The sequence below is a fragment of the Rutilus rutilus genome (assembly GCF_951802725.1).
Source record: "Rutilus rutilus genome assembly, chromosome: 4".
NCBI lineage: Eukaryota > Metazoa > Chordata > Actinopteri > Cypriniformes > Leuciscidae > Rutilus > Rutilus rutilus.
Window position 1 is genome coordinate 39994880 of NC_140212.1, and position 18768 is coordinate 40013647.

General features: G+C 39.7%; 2 protein-coding genes and 2 long non-coding RNA genes across 4 annotated transcripts in view; 1 reads left to right on the plus strand and 3 right to left on the minus strand.

Moving 5' to 3' along the window:
* Positions 1–18768, minus strand: part of LOC311289216 (tripartite motif-containing protein 16-like) — a 696468-nt gene that overhangs the window by 188560 nt on the left and 489140 nt on the right. The gene's annotated exons all lie outside the window — the stretch shown is intronic.
* The window catches only part of LOC311289206 (NACHT, LRR and PYD domains-containing protein 3-like), a 216782-nt gene that overhangs the window by 188485 nt on the left and 9529 nt on the right, over positions 1–18768 (minus strand). The gene's annotated exons all lie outside the window — the stretch shown is intronic.
* On the plus strand, positions 12825–14024 carry LOC311290159. Its single transcript, XR_014627336.1, has 2 exons — positions 12825–12922; positions 13454–14024. It is a non-coding gene; the product is annotated as an uncharacterized lncRNA (long non-coding RNA).
* On the minus strand, positions 15151–18661 carry LOC311288713. Its single transcript, XR_014626981.1, has 3 exons — positions 18535–18661; positions 17516–17956; positions 15151–16429 (listed from the first exon to the last, which is right to left on the minus strand). It is a non-coding gene; the product is annotated as an uncharacterized lncRNA (long non-coding RNA).

Below are 18768 nucleotides of genomic sequence, written 5' to 3' on the forward strand. Positions count from 1 at the left end.
CTGATTTTTGGCAACTGTGGAACTTTCCGAACTGTGGAAAGCATGTTGACAAAGGCACCACCGCATACCGGTGAGTGACTACTAAAACTACAAGGGCGCACACTCCATTGTTCTGATGGCCTCCTGCGACACCAGATATCGCTTCACCATGGTGGATGTAAGGGGATATGGACGGGAAAGTGACGGTGGTGTCTTCAAGGAGAGCCAATTTGGTTCTAGGCTTCTTGAACACAAGCAAAGCCCCCACCAGCCAATCTTCCTGGAACTGGAGTCCAAATCCCACATGTGATAGTTGGTGATGCTGCATTCTCCCTACACAACAACCCCATGCGTCCCTATCCAGTTATGTCACAGACAAAATTAATGCAATAGTACTTTGTGTATATATATATATATATATATACACTGCTCAAAAAAATAAAGGGAACACTTTTTAATCAGAGAATAGCATCAAGTCAGTTAAACTCCTGGGATATTGATCTGGTCAGTTAAGTAACAGAAGGGGTTGGTAATCAGTTTCAGCTGCTTTAGTGTTAATGGCATTAACAGCAGATGCACTAGATGGGCAACAGTGAGACAACCCCCAAAACAGGAATGGTTTTACAGGTGGAGGCCACTGACATTTTTTCCCTACTTATCTTTTCAGACTGTTTTTCACCAGTTTTGCATTTGGCTAGGGTCAGTGTCACTACTGGTAGCATGAGGCGATACCTGGACCCTACAGAGGTTGCGCAGGCAGTCCAGCTCCTTCAGGATGGCTCATCAATACGTGCCATTGCCAGAAGGTTTGCTGTGTCTCCCAGCACAGTCTCAAGAGCATGGAGGAGATTCCAGGAAGACAGACAGCTACTCTAGGAGAGCTGGACAGGGCCGTAGAAGGTCCTTAACCCATCAGCAGGACCGGTATCTGCTCCTTTGTGCGAGGAGGAACCTCCAGCAGGCCACTGGTGTGAATGTCTCTGACCAAACAATCAGAAACAGACTTCATGAGGGTGGCCTGAGGGCCCGACGTCCTCTAGTGGGCCCTGTGCTCACTGCCCAGCACCAGGGAGCTCGATTGGCATTTCCCATTGAACACCAGGGCCCAGTTTTTCAAAAGTAATCCAGTGGGATTTCGGATCACGGATTGGATCAAATCTTGGAAATGGGTTTTTCAAAAGCAAAAGAGGGATTCTGAACTAAGATCAGATCATGTAATCCGATCTTAAATTTGATCTGGATCAAACCTGCCCTTTGGGTTTTTCAGAACTTTGAACTCGGATTAGGATCTATTTGATCCAAAAAAACAGGATTATCCTGATCCCATCAGAAGGGTGGATTCAGTTGTGATTTTTCGAACCAAATAAAACCAGAGAGGTTTTTTTTTTTAAGTGAATGATCACAAAATCAATGTTTACTGATGATATATACATTTCTTCATATTTGAAGCATATATGAAGCATGTCACATCTAATGAGATATGGTAAAACAACAAAATCTACAATTTAACATTATAACAAAATAAGGAAAGTAAAATGTTTCTGTTTATTACAGTGTTTCTGTTTCTTAAAATTAAAATAAACAATGGTTATTTGTGGCCACCGGTATTTTGCCAACTGCTGTTCTTTGCTAAGCCAGTAGGCTACACTGTTGGTTCCATTTAAGGCTCTAGTAAACAGGATTTGGTGATCCTGAAAAGTTCCTATCCGGATCAGATTGATCCAATCCGATGTTGCTTTGAAAAACTGGCTCAAAAGTAAGCTGGATTACGTGATCACGGATCGCAAAAAAAAAGGATTACTAAATCCGGATCAATTTTATCCGGATTAAACCTTTTGAAAAACCGGGCCCAGAATTGGCAGGTCCGCCACTGGTGCCCTGTGGTTTTCACAAATGAGAGCAGGTTCACCCTGAGCACGTGACAGACAGGAAAGGGTCTGGAGAAGCCGTGGAGAATGTTATGCTGCCTGTAACATCGTTCAGCATGACCGGTTTGGTGGTGGGTCAGTGATGGTCTGGGGAGGCATATCCATGGAGGGACGCACAGACCTCTGCAGGCTAGACAATGGCACCCTGACTGCCATTAGGTATCGGGATGAAATCCTTGGATCCATTGTCAGACCCTATGCTGGTGCAGTGGGTCCTGGGTTCCTACTGGTGCACAACAATGCCCGGCCTCATGTGGCGAGAGCATGCAGGCAGTTCCTGGAGGATGAAGGAATGATACCATTGAAGGGCCACCACGCTCACCTGACCTACATCCAATAGAACACCTCTGGGACATTGTGTTTCGGTCCATCTGACATCACCTGGTTGCACCTCAGACTGTCCAGGAGCTCAGTGATGCGCTGGTCCAGATCTGGGAGGAAATACTCCAGGACACCATCCGTCGTCTCAGTAGGAGCATGTCCCGACGTTGTCAGGCATGCATACAAGCACGTGGGGGCCATACAAACTACTGAGAACCATTTTGAGTTGCTGCAATGAAATTTCAGCAAAATTGACAAGCCTGCTGCATCATTTTTTCACTTAGATTTCCGGGGTGTCTTTGAATTCAATCCTCTGTAGGTTGATTATTTTCATTTCCATCAAACGATGTGGCATCCTTTCGTTCATAACACATTACCCAGTCAATATTAGTATAGATATCCAGCATGATATTTTTCCCCATTGAGATCTGATGTGTTTTCAAAGTGTTCCTTTAATTTTTTTGAGCAGTGTATATGCAGTCAAACCAAAAATTATTCAGACAGCAGATATACATTTTGTTACAAGTGGGTGCAGGACACTATAGGTAATTTATGTAAGTCAGGATAGCAAAATAAACTGTGACATATTATACCCCAAAAAATTGCACTGCATGAAAAGACTCAAATCCGGCAAAATACGGGCATGGTAAACTCCTGTGTAATTTGATGTTTGCCGGATGTATGTGGGAAAAAGCGGATCAGAGTAACATGGAACAGTATATTTCCAGATAAACCCGGAAACCTCACATATGTGGTCATGTACAGGAATCCGTGAAATTTCAGTTTAATCTAAATTTCAGTTAGGTGTGAAGACCTTTCATATGTTAATGACTAACACTAACACAGTGCTGGCTGTTCTCAGAGGGAGGGGTGGCCAGGGAGGACTTCAGGATTGAATTATCTCTGGATTACTATAGGCTACAGCAAACAAGCTTTTTGTACAGAAAAATAAATAAATTCTTAAGACCCTGAAACACAAAACCGACGTCAAAGAACTAGCAATAACTAAAGCCGACTCTAGGGTTGGCTCATGTCGACCTGTGTCAGGGCCTTAAAACCATGAAAATTAAAAAAAAGAAAAAAGAACGGTCTCTTAGTCAAATATTTTTTATAAAAACAGGACAAAATAAACACCCAGTCTGAACATATACGTTCACAAAAACATCTGAATATTGAATGAATTTAAAAAACAAAGGAATTTAATCGAACAAATAAAGAAAAATGAACCAAACATTTCAGAATATCTCAAATTTGATTGTGAAGTTTTACAAATTGCAGACAACAACATTTGTCACCTTTTTAACAATTGGCTTTTAGCTTGCTTAGTTGGGGACATTTAATTTAATATTCAACAATATTATTGATCTGCCTGTGTTGACACTATTATATGAGATCTGAACTGAGCTGGACGATGACATCACGGTTTTCTCCAAAGTGGCTATATATTTACACATTTAAATTTATTTATTTATTTATACAACAAAATGAATCACCACTGAACTGACTTAAGCTGGACTGTGAAGCTATTTTCTTCTGGAAACAATTCTTGCATTATTTTCCTGTTATCTCTGTAAAGCTACTTTGAAACAATCTGTATTGTAAAAAGCGCTGTATACATAAAGGTGACTTGATATTTATTAAAAAGGTAGAAGGGGGGCGTGGTTATGACTCCGAGCTGAGTGCACGTCTTTTGGTGAGCTCCTGGCATTATTTGTTGAAAATCCTGTATATTATCCGTCTTTTTGTTTATACAAGTTTATTTTATTTTTCACTAATTTCTTGAGGTGAATTAAGAACCGAAATGCCGTCGAAAAAATCCAAAATAAAACATAAATCGGACTCCTCGCCATGCAAGGACCAGGATGATGAGGGGGATGCTAGCAGTGTAGCTAGCTCGTCAGGTAACGCATGCAGCGCTTCCCAACCTGAGGAAAGTTGTACCAACACTGGCCAGAATCTGGATGTGATCCAAAAGCTGGACATGATGAGAAGTGACTTTGCGACAAAAATAGATGGCGTTCTTAACGCGATTCATGAGGTAAAAAAGGATGTTAGAGACTTCTCGGGACGCATGGATATGGCCGAAGAGCGAATTAGCAACGTAGAAGACACGGTTTCTACATAGAAGGGCAAAATGGAAGAGGTAGTTAAACGTCTAGCCTCCCTTTCACACAAACTAGACGATCTAGAAAACCGCTCTCGAAGATCGAACCTAAGACTGGTCAATCTTCCCGAAAAGGTGGAAAATCCCGACGCGGTCGCATTCTTAGAAAAATGGTTACCTGAAGTGCTGGGCCCGGCAACTTTTCCCGCGCCGCCCATCATCGAAAGAGCGCACAGACTACCTGGCCGTTCACAATCCAGTCGATCATCTCCTCCAAGAGTGCTGATCGTGAAGTTTTTGAACTTCCAAGATAAAGTCAGAGTGATGAGAGCTGCGAGGATTAAAGGCAAGATCATGTATGGAGATCATGAAGTCAGATTTTTCCCCGATTTATCCGCGGATCTTCACCGTCAAAGAAGGCGTTTTGACGGAGTTAAACAACGGTTGAGATCCATGAACGTCAATTATGGGATAGTTTACCCAGCCAAGCTGCGCCTGACTATCGATGGACAGACCCGTGAGTTTGAGGACCCAGTTGAGGCGGATAAGTTTTTGCAGAGAATACAAAGTGCAGGTGAAGTGGACAGAACCTAAAAGAACACTTGTCAGATTTTCTTTATCTGAATCCTAGCGAGAACAAAGTGGCTCGGAGTTATATTTTTGTGCACTTCTTCTATTCTCAGCTGGGTAGGTTCTTACTTTAACTATCACTAGTGTATTTATATACACAGATGGCTCGGTTATCATTTTATTTTGTATGTACGTAATACATTTTTTTTCTTCTTTTTTTTTTATTTATTTTTTTCCCTTTTTCTTTCTTTTTTCTTTAAACCGTTTTCCTACAATAAGTCCAGTAACCTACAATGTTAGGCAGTAAGACACATTTTGGGGAAATGTACATTTATTTTAAGAGTTATTATTATTATAATTTGTATTATTATTATTTTATTATTATTATTATTATTATTTTTTTTTATTATTATTATTATTTTTTTTTTTTTTGTGTAATTCCAAAGCCAGGTCACACACGATTTTTGTTTGTTTTATGGTTTTGTTTTTATTGATCTTAATAAGCACTTGGCTTGGTTTAACTGCTCCCTTGTTAATATTGGATCAGTGTTGGGACATAACTATATCCCAAGTTGATAAAGGGGGGAGGGGGCAGGCTGTTCAGTTCGGGATAACAGCTAATGGGGGGTGTTCATGGCAGGTTTTTGAGTTATTCATTTGTTTTTATGTTTTCTATACTAGCTTCTTAGATTGGATGATTTCTTGGTTAACTTCCACATCGAATGATTATTTACTTTATATGACTATTGCTATGCTGTACAATCTGTCTTAAATTAAAGCAAAATCTCACAGATAAAGAAGCTTAAACTCACCTCTTGGAATGTAAGGGGGATTATTAAAATAATTAAACTAAAGCAAGTGATGACGAGGATTAAGCAATTGGAATCCTCTATAGTATTTCTTCAGGAAACTCATTTACTTAAAGAGGAACTCCAAAAGGTACAAAGAAGATGGCCAGGTCAGGTCTTGGCTTCATGTTTTTCTTCTCATTCAAGAGGAGTTATGATGTTGATCCATAAGTCTGTACCCTTCCAAGTAAATAAGAACATTACAGACAAGGCTGGTAGATACCTGATAGTGCAGGGAACTTATATGAGTAAAATGATTAATTTGGTCAATATTTATGCCCCAAACGATGATAATCCGGCTTTTTTTGAGAATCTTTTCTTATTGATTGCCTCGCTACCTGGAACAGTGATAGTAGCAGGTGATTTTAATTGCACTCTTGACCCGTTGCTTGACCGCTCTTCAGGCCTGGATAGTTCTCACTCTCAAAGTAGAAAGAAAATAAGACAAGCCATGAAAGATTTAAATCTATTCGACCCTTGGAGAACACTAAATCCATTAAAAAGGGAATACTCATGTTTCTCTTCTTTATCTAAAACCTCCTCTCGTATAGATTACTTCTTAATTTCTGTTTCTTTATTGCCTAATATAGAAAGTTGTATATACGATAGTGCGGTTTTGTCGGATCATTCCCCCACCTCATTATTTTATTTAGACACTCAAGCAATCAAAAGTTCCCCTAGATGGCGTTTGCAGCCTAGATGGTTGCAAAACTCTGATTTCATTAAATTTGTTGGGGAACAGATAGACTTGTATTTTTCAATAAATACAGATCAAACCTCGGCGGCCATTAGATGGGAAGCCTTTAAGGCATTTATTAGAGGTCAAATGATTAGTTATACTAGTTCCAAATTTAACAAAGATAGACAAAAGATGCGTGAGTTAGATGCTGAAATTAGAGATTTAGAGAAAATATTAAACCTAGATAAATCTGTACAAACTAAGCAAAAATTATTAGCTTTAAAAGCTGAATATGAGGAACTTTCAACACTAAAAGCTGAAAGCAGTATATTAAGACTAAAGCAAACTTTTTATGATCAGGGTGAGAAACCCAGTAAACTGTTGGCCTGGCAACTTAAGAAATTAACATCAGAAAAAGCTATTAATGAAATTAGAAATGGGAGAGGAGAAATTACAAATGATCCGGGTGAGATTAATGGTACATTTGTATCATTTTACAAATCTCTGTATCATACCGAATTTCCTACAAGCATCAGTACTCAAAATACATTTTTGGATGGATTGGATATTCCCTCTATTTCCGAAGCAACAAAACTTGAGCTAGATAGGGAATTGGAATTAGAAGAAGTTTCTAATGCTATTCTTAAAATGAGGGGCGGAAAGGCGGCGGGTCCAGATGGACTCCCAATAGATATTTATAAGGAATTCAAAGATAAATTAATAGGCCCGTTACTAGATATGTATGTAGAAGCTTTTCGGCAAGGTTCTCTTCCTCCCTCGTTGAAAAGTGCCCTGATCACTCTTATTTTGAAGCCAGGAAAGTCACCTGTAGAATGTGGGTCATATAGACCTATTTCACTTTTGAATACTGATGCAAAAATTATTGCTAAAGCCTTGGGGATGAGACTTGAGAAGGTCCTACCTCTGCTGGTACATTCAGACCAGTGTGGCTTTGTTAAGAATCGTCAGGGGTTCCACAATGTTAGGAAGGTACTCAATTTGGTACATTCCGGGGACGGTGCAACTGATACGGCCATCCTATCTCTCGATGCCGAAAAGGCATTCGACAGACTTGAATGGCCGTACTTGTTGGAGGTTCTTGCACGGTTTGGTCTGGGTGACAATTTCCGTAGATGGATGGAAATTCTATTAGTTGATTCTACTGCAGAGGTACTTACTAACAATTTTATCTCACAACCATTTAAATTAAGTCGTGGTTCCAGGCAGGGCTCGCCGCTTTCGCCTTTACTCTTTGTATTATCCATGGAACCACTAGCAATAGCAATTAGATCACATCCAATAATTCGTGGTATTCATACAGCAGTTTTAGAACACCGCATTGCCTTATATGCTGATGATACCATAGTGTTTCTATCAGAGCTTGAAAAATCGATACCTTCCCTTTTAGAGCTCATGGGCATGTTCAGTGTTTTTTCTGGTTTTAAAATAAATAAAGACAAGTCATCAATCATGTTTCTAAATGAACAAGAGAGAATTAATCCAAAAGTAGTACATCCGTTTGTTAATGCTATTAATGGTTTTGATTACTTAGGAATTAAAATAACCCCTAAAATAGATTCACTCAGTTCAGCCAACTATGAACCTCTAATGGCGAAGGTGTCTGAGGAGACGACTAGATGGATGACGCTGCCCCTGTCTTTAATGGGAAGAATAAATGTGATTAAGATGAACGTATTACCGAGGTTTTTATATGTCTTTCAATCGTTACCACTTGCCCCTCCCCCTGCTTTTTTTAAAAAAGTGAGCAAACTTCTTTCTAATTTTATCTGGAACAACAGGAAGCCTAGACTTCGACTTTCCCTTCTATATTTGCCCTATGACAGGGGGGGGCTTCAATTACCAAATTTATTGTGGTATTATTGGGCTGCTCAAATGAGGGCTGCGATGTTCTGGTTCTCTAGAGAAACCAATTTGCCTTGGTTACAGGTTGAAATGTTGGCTGCAAAAGGCTTGACACTTGACAGCTTTTTACATTCAGCACCCCTTAAAGAACTAAAGCGTAAAACAGAAAATCCATTTGTAAAAAATACCATTATGATCTGGTACGAAGTTCATAAATTTCTCGGAGAGGCCCCCTTGCTGTCTTGCTTTTCCCCGATTTGGGGGAATGAATATTTCATTCCAGCTAAAAATGATATGGGGTTTAAACTATGGTTGAATAAAGGAATAGTTCGATTGATGGACTTATATGAGGACAATATTTTAATGTCATTTGACAATCTGGTATCAAAGTTTAATATACCCCGGAAACATTTTTTTAAATACCTACAGCTTAGAAGTTTTATTTTTTCAAAATTAAAGAAATCTGTGCAACTCCCTTCATTGTCTACACTGGAAACCTTTTCCACACAAGAATGTTTCAGTAAAGGGCGAATTTCCCAATTATATAATATACTGGTACAGAATCATAAAGAAAATTGTGAAAATAAAAGACGAGAATGGATGCAAGATTTAAATAAAGACATTTCATTAGATGAGTGGGGTACAATATGTTTAAAAGCACAAACTCAAACTATAAATACTTGTTTAAGACTATTACAATATAACTGGATAATGAGAACTTATATCACTCCTGTAATATTAAATAAATTTAACCCTAATATTCCGGACTTGTGTTTTAAATGCAATATTTACCAAGGCACATTTTTTCATTGTGTATGGGAATGTGTTGAGGTGCAAAAGTTTTGGAGGAAAGTTACTCATTATATATCTCAATTTACGACTACCCCTATATCTTTAAGCCCGATAATATGTATATTGGGTATTTATGTAGACAATTATTCTCTGCCCAACAAAGAGAAAAAACTGGTGGATTTGTGCCTACTACAAGCCAGGCGTTCAATTGCCCTTTGCTGGAAGAATACAAGTTGTCCTTCCCTTGGACTTTGGCTAAAAAACCTGATTTCCAGTTTGGCCCTTGAGAAACTAACATATGTTATTAAGGGAAAGTCTTCTGAATTCTACGAAATTTGGGATATGTTCTTGAGATTTGTCAAAGAAGGTGATATTGAAGAGGCTATAGATGTGTGAAGTTGTAGTAAATGCTTAATTTGTAACAGAAGTGTATGTGTGTATGTGTATATATATGTATGTATGTGTGTATGTATATATGTATATGTATGTATGTGTGTATGTATATGTATATATATGTATGTATATATATATATATATATTTTTTTTTTTTTCTATTTTTTATTTATTGTTTTTTACTACTGCCTGGGTTATTGGGGAGAGGAGGGTTGTGAGTAAGTTATGTTTGTATTTAAGAGGACTATATTTGTTCTTTTGCTAAATGTGTTGTAAAATTCAATAAAAATATATTTGCAAAAAGGTAGAAGGAACCTGAGCTTTTCTACTCCACTGACTCGTCTCGTCACACTGTGCCCGAACAGTACTACTAGCTTATAAAGACTGAGGTCACTACAGTTAAAATCTCTTGCTGAGTTAATAAACCTTAAAACTATTAATGTCTATGAACAAATATGTATTTTTATGTTTGTGTGCCTCAGCATTTCTGAGTGAACACCGCTGGTTAACTCACTATTTTTAAGTGTACTGTCGATCACGTGATATGACGTCATGACGTGCGGCCCTAACTGACGTTACCTGAAAAATCTATCCTAGATGGCTACCCTCTCGAGCGATGTGGTATCAGCATGAAACAACTTGTAAGTAAACCAAAACACTTCAAAACTACTTTGTTTGTAGTAATATTGTAAGAATATCATATTACACGTGATATTTGACTGTTAGACGAGGCTATTTTTAAGTTGCAAGCGCGGTGCTGCGGGCGCGATTGCCGTCAGTCCACCTGCTAGTCACAGAATATCCTGTGTAACGTTACTGTTAATGTCGTGGCCATAGCAGGGCAATAATGTTTACGTTAGTCAATAACTCTTTTCAGCAAGCGATAGTCCTTCTGTTTTTGAGTGTGTTGCTGCTGTTTGTGTTAAGCGCCCTGCTCTGGTAAGTTCAATGTGATGTTATTCCTACATGCACTCAAATGAGCTAGTGGCTAACGTTAGCAGTTACGTTAACTTTTTCTCAAACAAAGTTAAGGTTATGGACATAATAGTTACCGAATGAACTATGCACGTTTTTTATAAAACCTTTACAAACGTCTTTTCATTATAGGTTTAAGTGGAAGGAGTGCAGTGAGCATCCCCCAAAATCAAGGTGACTCAAATGTTAATCAGGGTTCTCAAGTCTCACGCATTGGCCGTGAGACAAACGCAATTCAACCAGCTCACACGCCACACCGTGTATTTCTCACGCTGAAAAGGCAATGCCAACCAAGTTGTCTTGCAAGCTTTATATATAACGTTGTATACGAGGCGCAGGCACACAAAGTGAAGTTTCCTGCCGCCAGCACGTATCTCGGCCAGATTGCGTTCGTTACTAGACAACATAGATGCGCGAACACACGGAAGTTGACGGAACATTTTCGGCCACCATACGTTCGTTACTAGGTAACCAACAACATCGCGCGAACACACCTCGTGATGGAGAAGGTAAGTTGGAAGAAAGCTCGTCTAACATTTTTAGGCTAGAACATTTAATATATAGCCCATCGTATACATTATTATTGATGCAGTCAAAAACTCTACAACTACTTTGCAACCAGGCCAGAAGCTTTGGCTCAGTTTGGCCAGCTTACGTTATCTGAAACTAAGGGAAATGTTAGTGGGTATGGGAAGGAATGAAGATGTATTTCTTCATCTTATTTTAAATTATATATTATACTGTATTAATAGTCTTTCTAGTTATATTAAGGCTACATGTATTAATAGTCTTTCTAGTTACATTAAGGCTACATGTATTAATAGTCTTTCTAGTTACATTAAGGCTACATGTATTAAAGCAGAGTGCTCTGGGTAATATTTTATATCCTGTCAAAACATACATTAATCATTGCCATTGCATTTGTATTTCGATTTCGACTAGACACATTCAAAATGCAAAAAGATTTGTTTTTCCAAACTGTTTGGAGAAATTTGTTATATTTTTGTAATTTTTGTATATTTGTAATTTTGAAATATAACATTAAAGAGTATATTTGATGTGATGAATTGCTCTGTCATTTATCAGATTTAGCAATTGTTATAATTTCAATTTGTGCTGGTTAATTATGAACAATGGGTAAAATTGGGGGCGGGGGCGGGGCTCCATTAGGGCTTCTCCCCTAACCGCATGTGATCTCACTCCAAGCTTTTGATAAAACTTGATAAAACCATGGTTAATTTAGGCTGTAACTATTTTTCACCATTTCTTTTATTTGGAGCCTAATTCATTAGCATCAATCAAAAGTCTCTTAAAAATTAAATATCTTGCTGTCTGTTTTTGTGTGCATGTGCAGACCTACATTGTCATCAGAGAGCAACTTTATTGGTAAGTTACATTCACTTAAAATTTTGTATCATTAATTTGTAAAGAGGTTGATTGCATAATTTGACTGGTTTCATATTGATTGTTTTATCTGTGCAGGTCTTCTTGGGGAAATCACAGGCTCTTCGGATTGAATCACAGGTAAAACAGACTCACTTCTCTTTTCTGCCACTCTTCACACATATTTCTTTGCCAAATTTTTAATATGTATCACATTCAAATGGAACAGCAAATGCCACTATTCACTGTGTGTAAGAACTATCACTTTGCATGTGACCATGTTGCTCAACAATGTATTTTAACAGAACATGTTGCATCACAAATGTGTTTTCTGTTGCAAATCGAGTATTAGTCTTTTTATATAATTATTTTTGTTTGTTTTTGTAGCTTTGTGCTGAGTTCCAACACATCACAAACGTCAACATACGGAACCAGTTCTATGCTGTGCTTGACCAACACACACCTGCACTGGTGGCCTTGTATAGGCAGAAGGCGGCACGAACCGGAAGATATCAGAGGCGCTGCGTGACATCTTAAAGATTTATGAACGGATATGTTTTGTCTCTTATGTTTACTGTGATGGCCAACTTATTCAAACTGAAAATTCAGTTTTGTGGTTCTTGCAGATTGTGAATCCATTTAAACGCTTTTTAATTTCAAACTTTACAGGAATCTGTATGGTGCCTCCATAATTCAGAGAACAACCCACACAAATATGATCCACAAACCGGGTAAGACTCCGTATTGTATACTGTAAATGTTAGTTTAATCTACTACTATATGGATTTGAAATACCAAAACTGAATTTCATTAATGATGCCTGCAACTTTTCCCCCCAGAATAAATTCATCACATAACCTGGCTGTGACCACTTACCTCTTCGAAGAATTAAGGACATCTTAAAGATGTTGTAATCATTTTAATGTCCTCTGTTTTATTGGCATTACATTTATTTATGATTTATTTAACAGGTTGCAAGACGTATTTTGAGACTTTGCAGAGGAAGTATTCTTTGGCTCAGCCTGAAAAGGCCCAGAAAAGAAACACTATGAAGAACACTGCAAAGAACCGTCAAAGAAAGAGACGGGTAAGTTAAGAAACTGGTTAAAGGAGCCGTATGTAAGATTGTGGCCAAAACTGGTACTGCAATCACTTTCAAATTACTGTAGAGCGGTGTATCCCCTCCCCCTCCCCCCTGACTCGAGGTTGCCAGATAGGCTGCAGGATCCAGCAGGAACATAGGCTGCTACGTAGCTGTGGTAACTAGAGCAGAGCTGGCAACCCCGATGCCGAAACACTACTGACTTCGTGATTGGTAGATAGGTGGAGGGTGGCGCTTCAGGCCAAAACACAAGATGACAACATCAACATCAGTTGAGGGCTGCAACATCACTTTTTAAATGACAATATCCTGGCCGGACTACTGTTGTCAGTGATATAAGTATTTGAAATGAACATGATTTCTTAATGTCTAGTGACATATCAGGGCCATTTTATGATTAATTGAAATACATTTCTTACATACAGCTCCTTTAAGCAGTTTTTTTTTTTCCTTCTTCAGAATGTAACTGTCCTCCTCTCTGTGTTTTAGTGGTTCAATTACTGTCATGTTTTGCAGTTGCTGGAGACCAGGTCCAGTGTTGTACAAACTAACACAGAAAGGGAACTGTGGAAGACTGCAACAATAGAACTGATGTCTGATGAAGATGCTGTTGTTGATGGAAGGCCAGTGTGGATGGTGAGGTCTCCACCAAACAGAACCACAGAGTTATCTGCTCTCTGCCAGGTACTACAAACCAGACTAGAGGCTGACCCACGCTACGTCACACCACCAGTGCATCATGGCAGTTTGAAAAATTTATATTTACATATATTTTATATACACTTTAATTTCTTATTTATTGATCTCGTTTTATATTGTATACTTTGTATATTTGTTCCTTTTTGATGTGCATGTTGCTTATCTCCACGTTTTATATTTTATTCCTTTACACCTTTGTTCATTTTTTTTTTTTTTTTTATAATTCATTTTAATGTATGTTTATAATGTTCTTTGGAATGTTCATGATATATTTGTTTTTGTTCCTTTCAATTTTTTTTCTTGTTTTTGTTCCCCCATTCATTTTTAATGCTTGTTTATAATGCTCTTTGGAATGTTTTATTTACCTTAATAAAAATGTCAGACTTTCTCATTGTTCTTTGTGTGTCTTTTTTTTTTATTTTTTTTTTATAAATTGTCAAATTTATTTTAATAAATGATTTAAAATTGGGGGAGGGGGGTTTGGTGTATATATTTGAGCAATATCTGCATAGTTGGCCTATAACCAATCAAATCACTATGCAAATCACTATGCTATAAGGCCTAGGGCCATGAGACTATTGGCGTTTTTTTTTTTTTTTCAACAGGTCTGGTTGAAGAACGTGAAGAAAATAAACTGAGGATTGCGGCGATGTATGATTTATTTGTGTTTTTCAAGCCCTCTCGGGGTATTTTCTCATTGAAAAAGTATATGAGTAATGCATTTCTAATTGACTGCCTTTATATAAGCCATAATGTACGAGAGTCAAGTGCTGTATCATGACCATGGCGATATATCGGTCGACCACTACTGTAAATGCAGTAACGTAGACTAACCGTGTTCCGTACAACAACGATGTTCCGTACAGATGAACTTTTGCCGCCAATTGCTGAATAAATACTTCCAGGTCATAAACAATATATATATCTGTGTCGTCTTCATTTATCCCTCTTTCATCTCCGATCAAGACAGAGACAGTCCAGCCGTTTGTTCCTGAGATATTTGAGTAAGTTTGCTATGTGCGCCCACTGCTCTTGAAAATGCCCGGTGGGCAAGCTAACACTTCAAACAGCTGCTTGGGTGGGGAGACAACTAGAGCAGCAAAAATGTACATTTCGATTTAATTTAAACTTTTCACAGTATTACATTCTTTATTAAATTAATATTATGTTATCACAATTTGTTAAATATATTACCTTTTTGTTGATTAAATGCTTTGAAATGGGAATATTTAAACAATTGCGGGTGATCACTGTTTGGCGCCGCTCTGAGGTAAAAAAGGCAGCACGTCTGTCAGGACAGACGCGGTTTGCCTATCATCCTGCGTGCAGTGATGTTTATATTCATAAAGGGTCAGTTAAGTTAATGTTAACATAACTTGTTACATTAATTATTTTAACATTATTCAACAAATTAAACATTAACTAAATCTACTATGATGTTATTTAACATTCACTTAAAAGTTAAACACAATGATAGGATATTCACACATATTTAATAAGACTTCATACATCAAATGATTGTTTATAAATTGTTTTTATTTACACAGTTGTAACGTTAATGATATATATTTTGAAGTGAACGTGATTTTAAAAATGTTATAACGTATGATAATTTTAAAGGAAACGTAAAAACCAAGAGATGTCAGGAAAGATGTCAGGAAAAAAAATGCTGTACACAAAGCATATCTTAGTGCAGGCAGTAGAGGAAGTAAGAGCAGGAGCAAGTTTGAGGGCCACAGCAAAGAAGTATGGCATTCCCCACACCACTCTACAAGACTACAAGAAAAAATATATATTCCCACAACCCCCATCCTAATTCGGCCCTGACACCCACAGAGGAGGACGCCCTTATTTCTTTTATTTTCTGGATGGCGGATCATGGCTTCCCAGTAACAAGGTCATTAGTAAAAATACTTGTGACTGGGATAATTAAGGAGAGTGGCAGAGCAGACAGCACCACTGTCAATTTAGAGAAGGGACCAAGTGATGTCTGGTGGTCCCGGTTTAAGGCCCGCCATCCGGAACTGACCTCACGGACGGCAGACTCCCTTGACAGAGCTAGAGTGCATGGTGCTACACCAGAGGCTATTGAGTTTTTTTTTTAAATATATGAGGCCCTCTATGTGACGCACGGCTTGGATGAAAAGCCACAGCTCATCTTCAATTGCGATGAGACTGGCTTTGGGGACAAGCCGCGGTCTAGGGAGAAGGTCCTGTGCCAGACCGGGAGGAAACACGTCTACCAATAGCAGACCACGACACGGGAGCACATCACAGTCCACTGCTGTGTGAATGCAGCCGGGGACAGCATTCCACCTTTAATCATTTACCCCGGCTGCCTTCCAAGCACTGCATATAGGCTGGATGGGCCCCCCAACGCCCTCTATGGAATCCAGGATAAGGGATATATGGATTCGGAGCTATTTCTGAAATGGCTCCACCATTTTATCCTGTATGCCCCTAAGGAGAGACCACTGGTATTAATCATGGACCAACACGAGACACACGTATCAAAAAATTTAATCATGTTCTGTAGAGAAAATGTGGTTGAAATGATTTGCCTTCCTGCCCACACCACACACATCCTTCAGCCGCTGGATATTGCGGTCTTCAACCCGCTGAAGACTGAATTCTCCACCTTGGCTGCCAGGCTGGGTCTGGTCCGAGGGGATATAGTCGTGGGGAAGAAGCAGTTCTCTTCTCTCCTCAAGAGTGTGTACCCCACTGCTGTGACAGCCCAAACCATTAAGGCTGGGTTCCGCAAGGCTGGAATATTTCCTTTGTCCAGGGGTGCTGTGGACACAACCCAGGTAATTTTAACATTAATACAACGATAATTAATCCTCTAAGCTACATGCTTTTCTTTTAAGTTTGCTAATGAGTTTTACAAATGTTTTACTTTCTTAGGTGGTGAGAATTCTCCCATCTGCAGATTCATCCAGCACTCACGCCACACCATCCAGCACTCACGCCACACCATCCAGCACTGACGCCACACAATCCAGCACTGACGCCACACCATCCAGCACTGACGCCACACCATCCAGCACTCACGCCACACCATCCAGCACTCACGCCACACCATCCAGCACTGACGCCACACCATCCAGCACTCACGCCACTCCTTCAGAAACAACATCCAGCACTCACGCCACTCCTTCAGCAACACCATCCAGCACTCACGCCACTCCTTCAGCAACACCATCCAGCACTCACGCCACACCATCCAGCACTCACGCCACACCATCCAGCACTCACGCCACACCATCCAGCACTCACGCCACACCATCCAGCACTCACGCCACACCATCCAGCACTCACACCACACCATCCAGCACTAACGCCACACCATCCAGCACTCACACCACACCATCCAGCACTCACGCCACACCATCCAGCACTCACGCCACACCATCCAGCACTCACGCCACTCCATCCAGCACTCACACCACACCATCCAGCACTCACGCCACACCATCCAGCACTCACGCCACACCATCCAGCACTCACGCCACACCATCCAGCACTCACGCCACACCATCCAGCACTCACGCCACACCATCCAGCACTCACACCACACCATCCAGCACTAACGCCACACCATCCAGCACTCACACCACACCATCCAGCACTCACGCCACACCATCCAGCACTCACGCCACACCATCCAGCACTCACGCCACACCATCCAGCACTCACGCCACACCATCCAGCACTCACGCCACACCATCCAGCACTCACGCCACACCATCCAGCACTCACGCCACACCATCCAGCACTCACGCCACACCATCCAGCACTCACGCCACTCCTTCAGCAACACCATCCACCACTCAAACACCTTGCCCCACCTGCAAAAGAGCAACCCCTAAAAATTACCTGGTGGCAGCAGGTGTAATCCCCGAGAGTCTGGCCAACGTCCTTATGAGCCCCGCCCTGGAGAGGTCAGAGAAAGTGAGGCGTCGCATTCCGCTTCCAGCCCGTGTGATTACCAGTGATGAATATTTCAACCTGCTGGTAGAAAACGAAGCAGAGGAGAAAGAAAAAGAAGAGAAGAAAAGAAAGCGGAAGGAAGAGATGGCAAAGAAGAAGGAGGAAAAAAGGCAAGCCCAGGAGGCCAAAAGACAAAAGCAGGCACCGCCTATGACTGAAGAGGATGGAGAACACTGTGCCATATGCAGAAAAGTGGTCCCACCTGGCTCAGGAGATGACACCATAGATGAATGGGTCCAGTGTGATCTGTGCCATTTATGGTTCCACCTGGAGTGCGCTGGGGTGGAGGAAGTGCCAGACACTGACTGGCTTTGCCATAAATGTTGTCTGTCCACATAAATATTACACGTTATGCACACAGTTATTCAGTTTGTTAGATGTAAATAGTTAAACACACAGACACACACAGACACACATTGTAAATGGTGCACACAAAAAAGGTTTAATGTCTAGTTCTGTTATTTTTTTAATCAGTTGGTTAGATGTAAATAGTTAAACACACAGACAGACACACACACACACACACACACAGAGACATACACACACAAACACACACACACACACACACACACAAAGGTTTAATGTCTGGTTCTGTTATTTTTTTAATCAGTTTGTTAAATGTAAATAGTTTTAACTTTACGTTAAACACACACACACACTGCTAATTTATGTTCTTACGTTTTTTACTTCGATAATAAAACGTTTTTTTTTTTTAAATCAATGCAAATTGTTTGTCCTTCTTTGTCTTAAGAAAGATATGGTTATTCACTAACGTTTCACGTGGTTAATGCTTAACTCACATGCCATGATTAACATCAGGACACAATCATGTCTAACTTGCATGGTACTCTAGCTTATTAAAGCAGCAATTAACTAACATTTTAATAAAATAAAAAGGTACTCACCTTTCTTATTCACTTAAATTATGTTAAATGATGTTTTCTTGATCAGTTAAACGTCCATTTCGCGGTTGAAATCAAATGATGCCCTCTGTACGGAACACCATTGTATGCCTGTACGGAACATCGTTAACTCCTATCATCTTCCGTACAGGCGGAGGAGGTACTTTTTCCCACTTTTCTCAAAAACTATTGGTCTAAAAGACATCAATCAAAGTGTGGACCAATCAATGGGTATTC